At 51.6% G+C, this 12,514-nt stretch overlaps 1 protein-coding gene across 1 annotated transcript in view; it reads right to left on the bottom strand.

Moving 5' to 3' along the window:
• Window positions 1-12,514, bottom strand: part of SPAG1 (sperm associated antigen 1) — a 1,072,862-nt gene that overhangs the window by 608,833 nt on the left and 451,515 nt on the right. The gene's annotated exons all lie outside the window — the stretch shown is intronic.

The following is a 12,514-nucleotide window of genomic DNA, read 5'->3' as shown; positions in this document are numbered from 1 at the left end:
GTTAAAAGGGTTGCTTAGTAATAAAGAGAAGAGCACAAACTAATAGGGTGACAGCACACAACGTTGATCAACCACTACAGTCGTACAGCACCCCGGCAAATACACCAAGAAGTTGCATCAGTGGCTAAGAATTTTTGAAAATGATCTCATAGCCATAGATGCTGCATGGCTTGCACATGAATATAAGGTGGCAATTTTATTTAGTTGGATTGGTTTCAGAGCACAGCAAGTCTCTGACAAGCTATCAGCAATTGGCCCACCACATAGGGATTTATGTGACAACATTGAAGGGGACCAATATAAAAAGCACTGGCACGTCTGCGTAAACAATATGCTGAGGAACCCAGTATAATGCTCGCAAGACAACATTTCTTCAAAAGGAAACAGAGTGCGGATGAGGGTGTAGAAGATTATGTGTCGCCATTCAGGGTTTTGGCCACTACTTGTGAGACTGGTGCAAACAGCGACACATATATTCCAGACCAATTTGTGTTCTCCTACTTTAAAAAAACAAATTCATGAGAATGTGCTTAGTTGCACGAACCCCACGTTGTTAGAGACAATTGATCTAGTGAAAGAGATTGAACACTCCACAATTTCGGCAAAAGCAATTCATGCAGATCTTTGTGTAAATGCCCAGAGTATGTAAGGGGACAACTTAGGGGGACACTGTAATTGTAGGCAATAAAGCCTGGAAACAACCTTTTAAGAGAAACAATAGTGTGTGTTTTAGATGTCGGTCGAAGGCTCAGAATGGTAGCAGTGCCAATTGTTGGAAAAAGGTGGTCACTTAGCACAAAGGTGGGTCATTTCCAAGTAGTGTGCAAAGGTGGTAAGAGATTCCCAAGGATTAACAGTATAGAGGTTTCTGAAAATGCAGATATGTGTACAGAAAAATTGAGCAATGTTATTCTAACTATTGAGTGCAATACTGTACTTGAGTCATACAGGATGAAGGGTCTGATGAGTAACACTGTGGTTGGTAAATGTATGAAGCTGGCTCTCTATACACTATACCAAAAAGAGGTATAGTCTGCAAAGTCCAGTGGATCCCCAGAGGCTAAAGTAGATAATACTTAATGCTCTCTTTTGTGGCAGTATGGGCGAGCAGTTAGGCTCAACCGAGGGTAGAGTTAAGCAGTTGTTGTACACATAGTGGCAATAAATGAGACACACACACAATGAATACATTTAAGACCAATTTAAAAAAATAATACTTGGTTATATTTATTTTGTAGAACCACAGAACCTGGTCTTAGGTAACCACATTTTGCAATAGAAATAATTTTCAATATCAAATTTCAGACTTTGTTATGTTAACCTCTGGGAGGAAGAAAACATTCAGCATACAGATAGGTAATATTGACTTACAAGACCAGTCTTCAGGAGTTAAGGACAGTATTAGGTAGGTTAAGTTCATTACTAACAGTACACCATCAGCAGCACAGAGGCGGATGGGTGCAAGGTGCAAATACAGTGTTGGGGGCCCAATACAACCCCACGTTTTCAACAAAGCAGACGCAGCCATCGCACCCCATCTACGGAAGGTCATCACCATCTCCTTCGACACAGCAACATTCCCGGAAAGCTGGAAGCACGCCGAAATCAACGCCCTTCTCAGGAAGCCCAAGGCGGACCCCAAAGACCTCAAGAACTTCCTGCCCATCTCCCTACTCCCCTTCCTGGCGAAGGTCATCGAGAAAAGCGCAAACATACAGCTGACCCGACAACCCGATGACAACATCCTAGACCCTTCCCAGTCCGGATTCAGAAGAAACCACAGAACCGAGACAGCCCTTATCGCCGCCACAGATGACATCAGGCGCCAACTAGACAACGGCGAAACCTCAGCCCTCATCCTACTGGACCTGTCAGTCGCCTTTGACACGGTCTGCCACCAAACTCTAAGAACACGCCTCCAAGAAGCCGGAATCCAGAAGAAGGCCCTGGACTGGACCATGTCCTTCCTCTCCGGCAGAACCCAGCGAGTCCGCCTCCCACCCTTCCGATTCGAAGCCACCGAGAACATCTGCGGCGTACCCCAGGGCTCATCCCTCAGCCCGACCCTGTTGCACAAGTTACTTACCTTCGGTAACGACATATCTGTAAGAAACAGTAGTTAGTATTAGATTCCTTAGCTTAGAATATCCCCAGGCGTCAGACTGGATCCGGAAAATTTTGCATAGCAGTACCCCTGCGTGTCGGTAGGCGTCGTCTGCGGCTCTGCGTCCGTTGTCGGCACCGGGATGACGTCAGAGTACTTAGACGCCACCCTGGCGCGCTGACTTCAGTTCTTATACATAGCTTCTCCGCGCCAGAAACGCAGAGCCATGATAAAAACCAACACTGGTGCCATGAAACTAGGGCCCTGAAAGGGGATGACCTTAACCCTAGATATCGGTTCGCAGAACGGGGAGGATGGGTGGGGCGGTAAGGAATCTAATACTAACTACTGTTTCTTACAGATATATCGTTACCGAAGGTAAGTAACTTGTGCATTTGAAAGAAACAGGTTAGTATTAGATTCCTTACCTTAGAAAAGATACCCCAACAATACCAACTCCGGTGGTGGGTCTGCGAACTAATGATCACACCAGAAAGTCCTGGAGAACGGAACGGCCAAAGAAGCCATCTCTCCAGACTTGGTTGTCCAGGCAGTAGTGTCTTGCGAACGTGTGCAGCGAGGCCCACGTAGCTGCCTGACTGATGTCCTGCAAGGGGACTCCCCGACCCAGGGCAGTAGTAGCCGCTGTGGCCCGAGTGGAATGGGCACATAGCCCCACAGGAGGCTCCTTTTTAGCCAAAGAGTAGCATACCTTGATGCACAACACGACCCACCGAGAGATGGCCGCTTGTGCACCGCCCGACCTCTCTTAGCACCCACGCAACCAACAAAGAGTTGGTCATCCACCCGGAACTGGCGTGTGGGATCCAGATAGAAAGAGAGTGCACGTTTTGGGTCCAGACAGTGGAGCCTCTCTTCCTCTTTCGAGGGATGCGGAGGCGGAAAGAAGGTGGGCAAAGTGATGGACTGCCCGATGTAGAAGGCTGTGACTACCTTGGGCAGAAAAGAGGGTTGCGTCCGCAACACAACTTTGTCCGGATGGACAGAAAGGAAAGGAGGTTGAGAGGAAAGAGCCTGGAGCTCACCCACCCTCCTGGCAGAGGTGATGGCAACCAGGAATGCAGTCTTGAGAGTAAGGAGACGAAGAGGACAGTTATGAAGTGGCTCGAAAGGAGCGCACATCAGATAAGTCAGAACAAGGTTCAAGTCCCACTGAGCAATCACGAAAGGAACAGGAGGAAACATATGAGTGATGCCCTTCAAAAACCTATTTACAACTGGGTTTTGAACAAAGAGGGCTGATCAGGGAGCCTTAAGAAGGCGGAAATGGCATAGAGGTAGCCCTTTAGAGTGCCCAGAGCACAGCCCTGCTGAGCAAGAGAAAGAAGAAAGAGGAGAACCTCTGAAAGAGGGGCAGAAAGGGGATCCACAACCTTTGCTGTGCACCATGCCACAAATTTGTTCCACTTGCAGGCGTATACCGATTTTGTGGAGGGACGCCAGGCTGCCAGAATAACATCACAGATTTCAGGAGGCAAGTCAAATGGCCTCAACTGCCCCCGCTCAATGTACATGTATGTAAGTGGAGACTGGACAGGTTCGAGTGGAGGACCGTCCACTGCTGCTTTGGCAGAAGGTCCTCCTGAAGAGGCAGACGAATCGGGGGATCGACAGACATGCTGAGTAGCTCGGGATACCAGTATCTTCGTGCCAAGTCCGAAGCCACAAGGATGACTTGGGCCCGGTCGCGTCTGATCTTCTTCAGCACTCTGGGCAGAAGTGGTATAGGCGGAAAGGCGTACAACAAGCCGCAACTCCACTCGCGGCGAAAAGCGTCTCCGAGCGAGTGCCGCCTTGGAAATTCCAAAGCGCAGAACTGATGACATTGCGTGTTCTCTTCTGTGGCGAATAGATCTATCCAAGGCTCTCCCCACTGCTGAAAGAGGCCTTGCGCCACATCCGAGTTCAGACGCCATTCGTGATCCATCATGCACCAACGGCTGAGTTCGTCCACCCTGGCGTTCAGGGAACCTGCTAGGTGTTGAACCACCAGGGTCACGCCTTGATGTTCCTGCCACTGCCAGAGGCGCAGAGCCTCCTGGCATAGGGTCCACGACCCCACCCGCCCTGTTTGTTGCAGTACCACATGGAGGTGGTGTTGTCCGTGAACACCTGCACTACACTCTCCCGGACAGAGGGGAGGAATGCCTTCAGTGCAAGCCAGATCGCCCGCAGCTCCAGAAGGTTGATGTGGAGCCGGGACTCCGCAGGAGACCACAGGCCTCTGATCTCCGCCTCTCCCATGTGGCCCCCCCCAGCCTTGGAGGGACGCGTCCGTCACAACTACATGCTCTGGTTGGGGTATGGAGATGGATCTGCCACTGACCCAATCACGGTCCGTGAGCCACCACTGCAACTGTCTTGCAGTGCCCTCCGAGATCAAGACATGGTCGGACAATTTGCCCTGATGCTGGGCCCATTGAAACTTCAGGTCCCACTGCAGAGCCCGCATCCGCCACCTGGCATGATGCACCAGAAGGATGCAGGAGGCCATCAGCCCCAGAAGCCGCAGCGTCAACCTGACTGAGACTCGGGATAACGGCTGAAAGATCGGAATCAGAGCCTGAATATCCCAAACCGGCTGTTCGGGAGGATAAACCCGAAACTGCGCCGAGTCTAGAACCGCTCCGATGAAGAAGAGCTTCTGAGAGGGACACAGGTGTGAATTCGGCACATTGATGAGAACCCCAGCAGGTGCAGGAGGTCCGCCGTAGTCTGGAGGAGGCTGACGACTGTCTGGGGCGAGTCCGCCTTCAAAAACCAGTCGTCGAGGTAGGGAAAGACTGAAACCTCTAACCTGCGCAGATGAGATGCGACCACCGCCACCACTTTCGTGAACACCCATGGGGTGCTGATAAGGCCGAAGGGGAGCACGGTAAACTGAAAGTGCTCGTGGCCTACCATGAACCGCAGGTAACGCCGATGGGCCGGCAGGACGGGGATGTGAAAATAAGCGTCATGCAAGTCAAACGCTACCATCCAGTCTCCCGGGTCAAGGGCAGCTAAGACCTGAGCCAGTGTCAGCATCTTGAACTTCTCCTTCCGGAGGAAGCTGTTGACGTTCTGCAGGTCCAAGATAGGGCATAGGCCCCCTTTGCCCTTCTTGGGAACCAGAAAGTAGTGGGAGTAACAACCACACCCTACTTCTGGCCCAAGAACGCGCTTGATGGCCCCCTTGGCCAAGAGGGCCGTAACTTCCTCTTGCAGTAGATTTAAGTGATCCCCGACACGCGGTGGTACTGCGGTGGCATGGCTGGAGGGGGCACCTCGAAGGGGAGGGAGTAGCCCCTTCGGCCGATTTACAGCACCCACCTGTCCGAAGTAATGTTGCGCCAGTGAAGGAGGTGATGGTGAACCCGGCCCCCCACTGGCGTCTTGTGGGCCTGAAAGCTCGGACTAGGAAGGCTTTGAGGAGGATGCTGCAGGGTGGATGTGGACTGGCCTCGCCGTTGTCCCCGGGCACCGCCACGGCGGTTACCACGCCCACCTACGCGCTGGATGTTAGTCTGCGGCCCGTGGCTGGCAGGACGTGTGGGGCGCCCCTTCCTTGGCCACGAAAGGAGCGAAAGGCAGCAGGTTGCTGGCGTGTGGCCGACAGGCCCAAGGACTTGGCCGTAGCCCTTGAGTCCTTAAAGCGCTCAAGCACACTGTCTGCCTTGTCGCCAAAGAGGCGACGGCCATCAAACGGCATGTTCATAAGGGTGTTTTGAACATCAGCTGAAAAGTTGCAGACCTCAGCCAGGCGTGGCGACGAATCGCCACCGTCGTTGCTATCGCTCTACCTAGCGAGTCCGTTGTATCCAGTCCACACCGTATGGAATACCGTGCCACATCTCGACCCTCCGCAAGGGCTTCGGCGAGTTTAGTCCGGGCCTCCTCCGGACATTTTGGTAGCACGGCTGCGACCCTGTCCCACAGAAAGTGGGTATAACGGCCCAAGAGGCACACAATGTTAACGAACCGCAACCCCAAACTCAGTGAGGAGAACATTTTCTTGCCATACTGTTCGTACCTCTTGGATTACCGATCGGCGGGACCCGTCGGGAATGCGGTCTGGGAGTTAGAGGCCTGTATAACCAGGCTCTCGGGGTGGGGTGGGTGGACAGGAAGCAAGGGTCGCCCGGAGCCGGGCGGTGGTGTCTGGCCAGGTTCCTATCTACAGGGGGACCTGTAGCGGGCCTGGACCAGGTGCCTAGAAGAACGTCAGATAAGGCCTCATTAAACGGCAGCAGAGGCTCCGAGGAGCTTGCCTGCGGTTTAAGGACCTCAGTGAGGAGGTTCGTCCGCACGGCCGCGATGGAGAGCTCTAGACCCAAGGCCTTGGCAGCCCGCGTCAACACCACACTATAGGTAGCCCCCTCCTCCGTAGCCACGGTAGGAGGGGAGACAAAACCAGTGTCTGGCAAAGTGTCCAGACCACCGGCATCCCCTAGCTCACCTGTCCAGTCCTGATAAGGCTGGCACTCACGCGCCAGAGGGTCCTCAGACCCCTCCCAATCCTCCTCGCCACCCATCTCCTGATACTCAGGGTCAAAGGATGGGGCCGGGTCATAGAAGTAAAAATCTCCCATCGGCGTCGAAAGCGGCGTCGAGCAGCCCCGCTCCGGCGCCGGACCCGAATTGAGGGTAGGACCAGATACGATATACGATGTCGTCCTGGGACGGCGCCGAGGGGGCGACACCCAGGGGGCCAGCGCCAGCGAGGTCGTGAGGTCGACCCTCGAAGACCCGGATCCGCGACCTCGTGGCCAAGAGGAAGGCCTCGATCTCCTCCGGCATTGCGTTCTGCCCAGGGACCGGTAGATATGGAGCAGGCCGCGACGCCTGCGGCTCCGGCGGAGCCGTGTGGGCGGTGTCACCCGAACTCCCGGACCCGGCCGCGTCGCCCGAGCATCGGGTGGAGTCAGAAGAGCGATGCCGCCTCTTCGACTTCTTGTGTCTCTTACCTGAGGACTTGGAGCCCGAGGACTGGTGTCGACTCCCGGAGCTATGATGACTCGGGCCCCGCGACCTGTCCCGCGACCAGTCCCGCAACCGGTCCCTCGACCTCCTTCCGGACCGGGACCTCGAACGGCGTGGGGCCGACTGCCGGAGCTCGAGGCGCTTGCGGGACCGCTCCTGCATAGCCTTCGACGTCAAGGCCCGGCAGTCGGGGCACGACTTGTCATGGTGGTCGGGCCCCAGGCAATGCAGACACCGGCGATAGGGGTCGGTAACCGACATCAGTCGGTTGCAGTCGACGCAGGGTTTGAACCCGAGCATCCCTACCAGCACCGCCGGAGTCGTTCGACTCGAAAAACAGATCAAAAAGATCCCAAAAGTTTAGTCAAAAATTGACTAAAGGGTACCACTTTCTCCGGACATGCGCTTGCTGGCGCGGAAAAAATAAGAACCGACGTCAGGGTGCGAGGGCGGCGTCTAAGTACTCCGACGACGTCATCCCGGCGCCAACGACGCAGACGACGGACGCGGAGCAGCAGACGACGCCTACCATCGGGCAGGGGTACTGCTACGCAAAATTTTCCGGATCCAGTCTGACGCCTGGGGATATTCTAAGGTAAGGAATCTAATACCAACCTGTTTCTTTCAGATCAACGTCTACATGGCCCCCTTGCACAAGTGGCCCGCCAGCACAACCTGAACATCATCTCTTACGCCGACGACACCCAACTCATCCTCTCCCTCACCAAAGACCTTCACACCGCCAAAACCAACCTTCACGAGGGAATGAAGGCTGTCACCGGCTGGATGAGAAACAGCCAACTGAAGCAGAACTCAGACAAGACGGAGGTCCTCATCCTCGGCCTCAACCCCTCTGCGTGGGACAACTCCTGGTAGACGATCACACTGGGAGCAGCTCCAACACCCACGAACCACGCCCACGCAAACTAGGATTCATCCTCGACTCCTCCCTCTCCATGTCAAAACAGGTCAACGCCATCTCCTCCTCCTGCTACAACACCTTCTGCATGCTCCGCAGGATCTACAAGTGGATCCAGTCTGAAAACTGAAGAACGGTGACCCAAGCCCTTGTCAGCAGCAGGCTGGACTATGGCAACGCTCTCTACGCAGGAATCCCGGTCAAACACCTGCAACGACTACAACGCATCCAAAACGCCTCCGCTCGACTGATCCTCAACGTTCCCCACCGCAGCCACATCACCTCCCACCTGAGAGACCTTCACTGGCTCCCCGTCATCAAGAGGATCACCTTCAAGCTACTCACTCACGCACACAAAGCACTCCACAACACCGGACCAGTCTACCTCAACAACAGACTCAACCTCTATACCCCCCCACCCCGCCAGCTCCGCTCCGCCAGACTCGCCCTTGCCACCGTCCCACGCATCCAACGAACATCCTCCGGCGGCAGATCCTTCCCCTTCCTCGTTGCCATGACCTGGAACACCCTCCCTACCCATCTGCGGCAGACCGAAGACCTGCTCACCTTCAGAAGGCTCCTCAAGACCTGGCTTTTCGAGCAGTAGCAGCAACACCCCCCCCCCCCCCCCCTACCACCAACACCCGCAGCGCCTTGAGACCCTCACGGGTAAGTAGTGCGCTTTACAAGTTCAGTGATTGATTGATTGATTGATTGATTGAATGAAGAATGGGGTAATCAAACAGAGGCTGCTTACAAGTAAGTAGCAGAGGCTTGGGCGAGCCAGTGTCCGGGGGTGTAGGCAATCACTGGGCAGAGTCCAAAGCAGCACCAACACTATACCACCAGCGACACAGGGGCTGGAGGGTACAGGGTGCCAACACAAAGGTGGGTGCCCAATATAAAGCAATATAGAAAGGCATAATTGGAAAAGGGCTGCAGCCTCAGGCCAGGAGGCCAGTTGAAGGGAACCAACAGCTGGGGAGGTAAGTTATAATGCTCGGGAACGTAGGGACACCTTTAGTCCGCATCACTAAGGCCCTGACCAGTGGGTGAAGAAGTGTCTTTGGTGTCGTAGTTGAGGGGTCTCCGTGCAGAGGCTGCAGGTGATGTTGAGGGGTCAAAACATAATGCACTAGGGCTCTGGAGAACTGGGGAACCTCACTGGGAGTGGCAGGCCACTTGGACTCTGGCCGGAGGAGTCGATTGCAGAGGTGGAACCGGGAGCAGGGTCGCAGAGGCAAGTTTGTTTCTGATGAACACTGTTCTCGGGAGATCTTGATCTTTGTCGAAGGCAGACAGTCCTCCCAAGCTTTTGGAGGTCACTGAACTGCAGAACGAGTCATCTTTTGGGGCAGGATTGTCAAGGGTTGCAGTCAGTCTGGAAGGGCTGGGGCGAAGTCAGCAGTTCGCTGTAGCCTTCTCTGCTGGTGCAGCCCTGTAGTGTCCTGCTCTTCTTAGGTCATCGGGAACTAAAGTTCAGCGTCTGGGGATGCCACCTAAATACTAGATTTAGGGGTGTTACAAAGGAGTGACAGGTAGTGGCCAATGGGTCCCTTCCTGGGGTGTCTACACCCTCTGCTATGCCCACCTCCTGTGGGAGTCAGACAAAGACCTAACTCTGATTGGATAACTCCCACCTTCTTCAAGATGGTGGAACCTGAAGTATACTTCACCTCGCCTACAGCACCTGAGGGGTGGTGCTGACAAAGGGGGGGGGAACACCTCCTAATCTACCTGAGTTTTCCCACCTGTTCTCCCATCAAACGGGGGTGAGGACAGGGAGGGGGTCTGCTCTTTCTAACAGGAGAGACTGGGGTCGCATTACAAAGACTTGAAAAAGAGGAGAGTTTGCCTACAAGGGATTTTGTTTATCTGATAGTTTTGTTGATACTATCTCAAAGGTATTTCTCAAGGTTACACCCTTATCAGTGGTGAACAACAGATTTAATCAAAACAATCAATGAGACATTTCAAAGAAATATACAATCTCAAAGAACAATTGAAAAGTAACACACAGGGCGAAAATCTACTTCAAAACGAACTTATATTTAAATATATGGTAAATATATAGATCAGGGAATAAAAGGATTTGAAGCAACCAAACATAGTTTGCAAGGTGACGTGAGTTAACCTGCACAACAGCTATGTTGACATCTTTTCATAAATTCAAAACAATCAATGTATAAAAAAAAAGATGCCGTAGTCGACGTTTCGGTATGTGATGGCAATAAGACCGTCAGACCATCTTCAGGACGGAAGGTTGGTGAAAATCCAAAAGAGTCTCTTAATGGGTTCTTTCAAATGACTTGAACCAACCAGATTATGTTTTCTGGATTCAAAAGGAGGCTCTTATAAGGAAATGGTAGTTGTGGTGCTGCAAAAGATTGCACCACGCCGCTAGATAAGGTCGTTGGTGATCTAATCATAGATGGCTCCTACTTCGTTTATACAACTTGTTCAACGCGCTTAGGCTCCTTTCAATTCGGAACTGCAGCTCAAAGAGAGCAAGGCCTTTGAAGATCCCCGCCACAGATGGCTCTTCCTAACCAGGGGGAGGTGTAAACACCTCCACACAGGAAAGGCATTGTCCTTGACTTCTGTGAGGGTAGAACCCCATGAGATCAGAACACTGTCTGGTGGTAGCAGGCAGGCTTAGGCCAGTCTGTGACCACACTATCGGTTGGTAGGATTCAGGGGACCCCACTAATGGGTCCAAAGTGTACAATTTTTAATAAATCTGACACTGTAATCAGTGCAGGTGTATTATGATGAGATGTTTGGTAACATCCCATACCTCAGTGAAGCCATTATGGAGCAGAGGAACTTGTAATGACAAGTGTCCAGCCCATGTACTTACTATGGCTTCCCTGGTCACTTACAATATCCAGGAATGTACATGCATATTGCAGGGGCTCATGCCGATATGCCCTCACAGGAGAAGTAGTACACCCTGCCTTATGGCTAAGGCCTGCTAGAGGGCTATCTTACCTATATCCCATGCAGTGTCTGTGGGCATGGCACACAGGGATGTGTGCCATGTCGACTCTTCAGTTATGTCTGTGGCAGGGTGCATATGCTTGGTCAGGGGTGCCTTAGAGTGGCACAATTCATGCTGTTACCCTGAAGGACCCCCTTTAGCCACAAGAACCTTGGTACCAGGGGTACCCTTTACTACAGACTTATATGTGAGCTAAAGTGGTGCCAATTGTGGAAGCAATAGGTACAGTTTAGGGAAAGAGCTCTGGCACAGGGAACCTCGTCGGCAGGGACCCTGTGCACTTCCAGTCAAAATTACATCATTGTCCAGGTAAAAAGTGGGGTCTTGCCATGTCCAAAAAAGGCACTTTCCTCCAGTGACATACAGCTTCAAGTCATGGTTGACTCTAGATCTCCAATCACTATCCATTTAATGAGAAATGGAATGGTAAGTTAGTACGTGAACAAACAGATGTAAATCCCAAAGCATTCGGTGAAACAGAAATAGATTTGCTAGGGTATTTCATGTCAAGAGTGGAATGTTTCAGAAGATACACTGTCACCAAGGTGTACGCGGCCATCAAAGGATGGTATTTATTTTTTTGTATAAAAGCCTTATTTCGGTAGTGCACCATAAAAGCATACATGATACAAAAAGCCAGACATTAGCCTAAAAAAGTCCTTTAAAAGAAAACAAATTCTCAAACATGTACAGCAATGTTTAGGAAGATTAATACTCAAGTAAGACTAACATTTGATTAATGTTCTACTACATATCATGCTTAGATAAAACATGCAATACTAAAAATAAAACTTCAAACAAAAATGTGTAGTTCCTATTTTAAGAGTATGCAGCGCCCATACTTAGGCTCAATCTAGTAATTACAAGAGTTGTACTAAGTGGTAACACTGATTTATATCTAGGGAACCATCTCTTCACACAGCTTTTTGACATGTCTCTAATGTGTGATGTAGATCAATAGGTATAGGGCCTGATCGTAGGGGTTTTATTGTATAGTCCAACTGTTATGTAAGTATTTGGCTACTGCAAACACATGTACCTCTTTTGCTTCTACTTGTACCAGCGTAAGAGCAATGGAGCACGGTTTCGCACCATGTAGCCTGCAAATTCGTAAAATCCATCTCTTGCTAGGGCTGGCGTACACTGAGCAGAAGAAGAAATAATGTAGAAGGGTCTTGTCTGCACTTAGGCAAACTTGGCAAGCAGTATCCAACATCAGCACAGGGAGTGTTCCAAAGCGACATTGAATGTACAATTGCCTAGATGGCAGTGCAGTAATAAATCCAGAATACCTTCAAATCTACAATTCAATTTGAAGTTCATGTAATCAGCAGAGAGGAGACCTATACTTTTATTGCTCAGCTCTACACTCATACATATGTCTAATACTGTTTGTTTGAAAGCTGGATCCCACTTTCCAGGCCCAGCTTAGAAATGGTTTGCTTGATCAACCCCGCCCCTAGGCCAAAGCCACTATCGCCATAAAAGCTTGGTAATATTTATCCAA

Source organism: Lissotriton vulgaris, chromosome 4_1 (genome assembly GCF_964263255.1).
Source record: "Lissotriton vulgaris chromosome 4_1, aLisVul1.2, whole genome shotgun sequence".
Classification (NCBI taxonomy): Eukaryota; Metazoa; Chordata; class Amphibia; order Caudata; family Salamandridae; genus Lissotriton; species Lissotriton vulgaris.
This window is presented reverse-complemented; position numbering and strand designations above follow the sequence as displayed.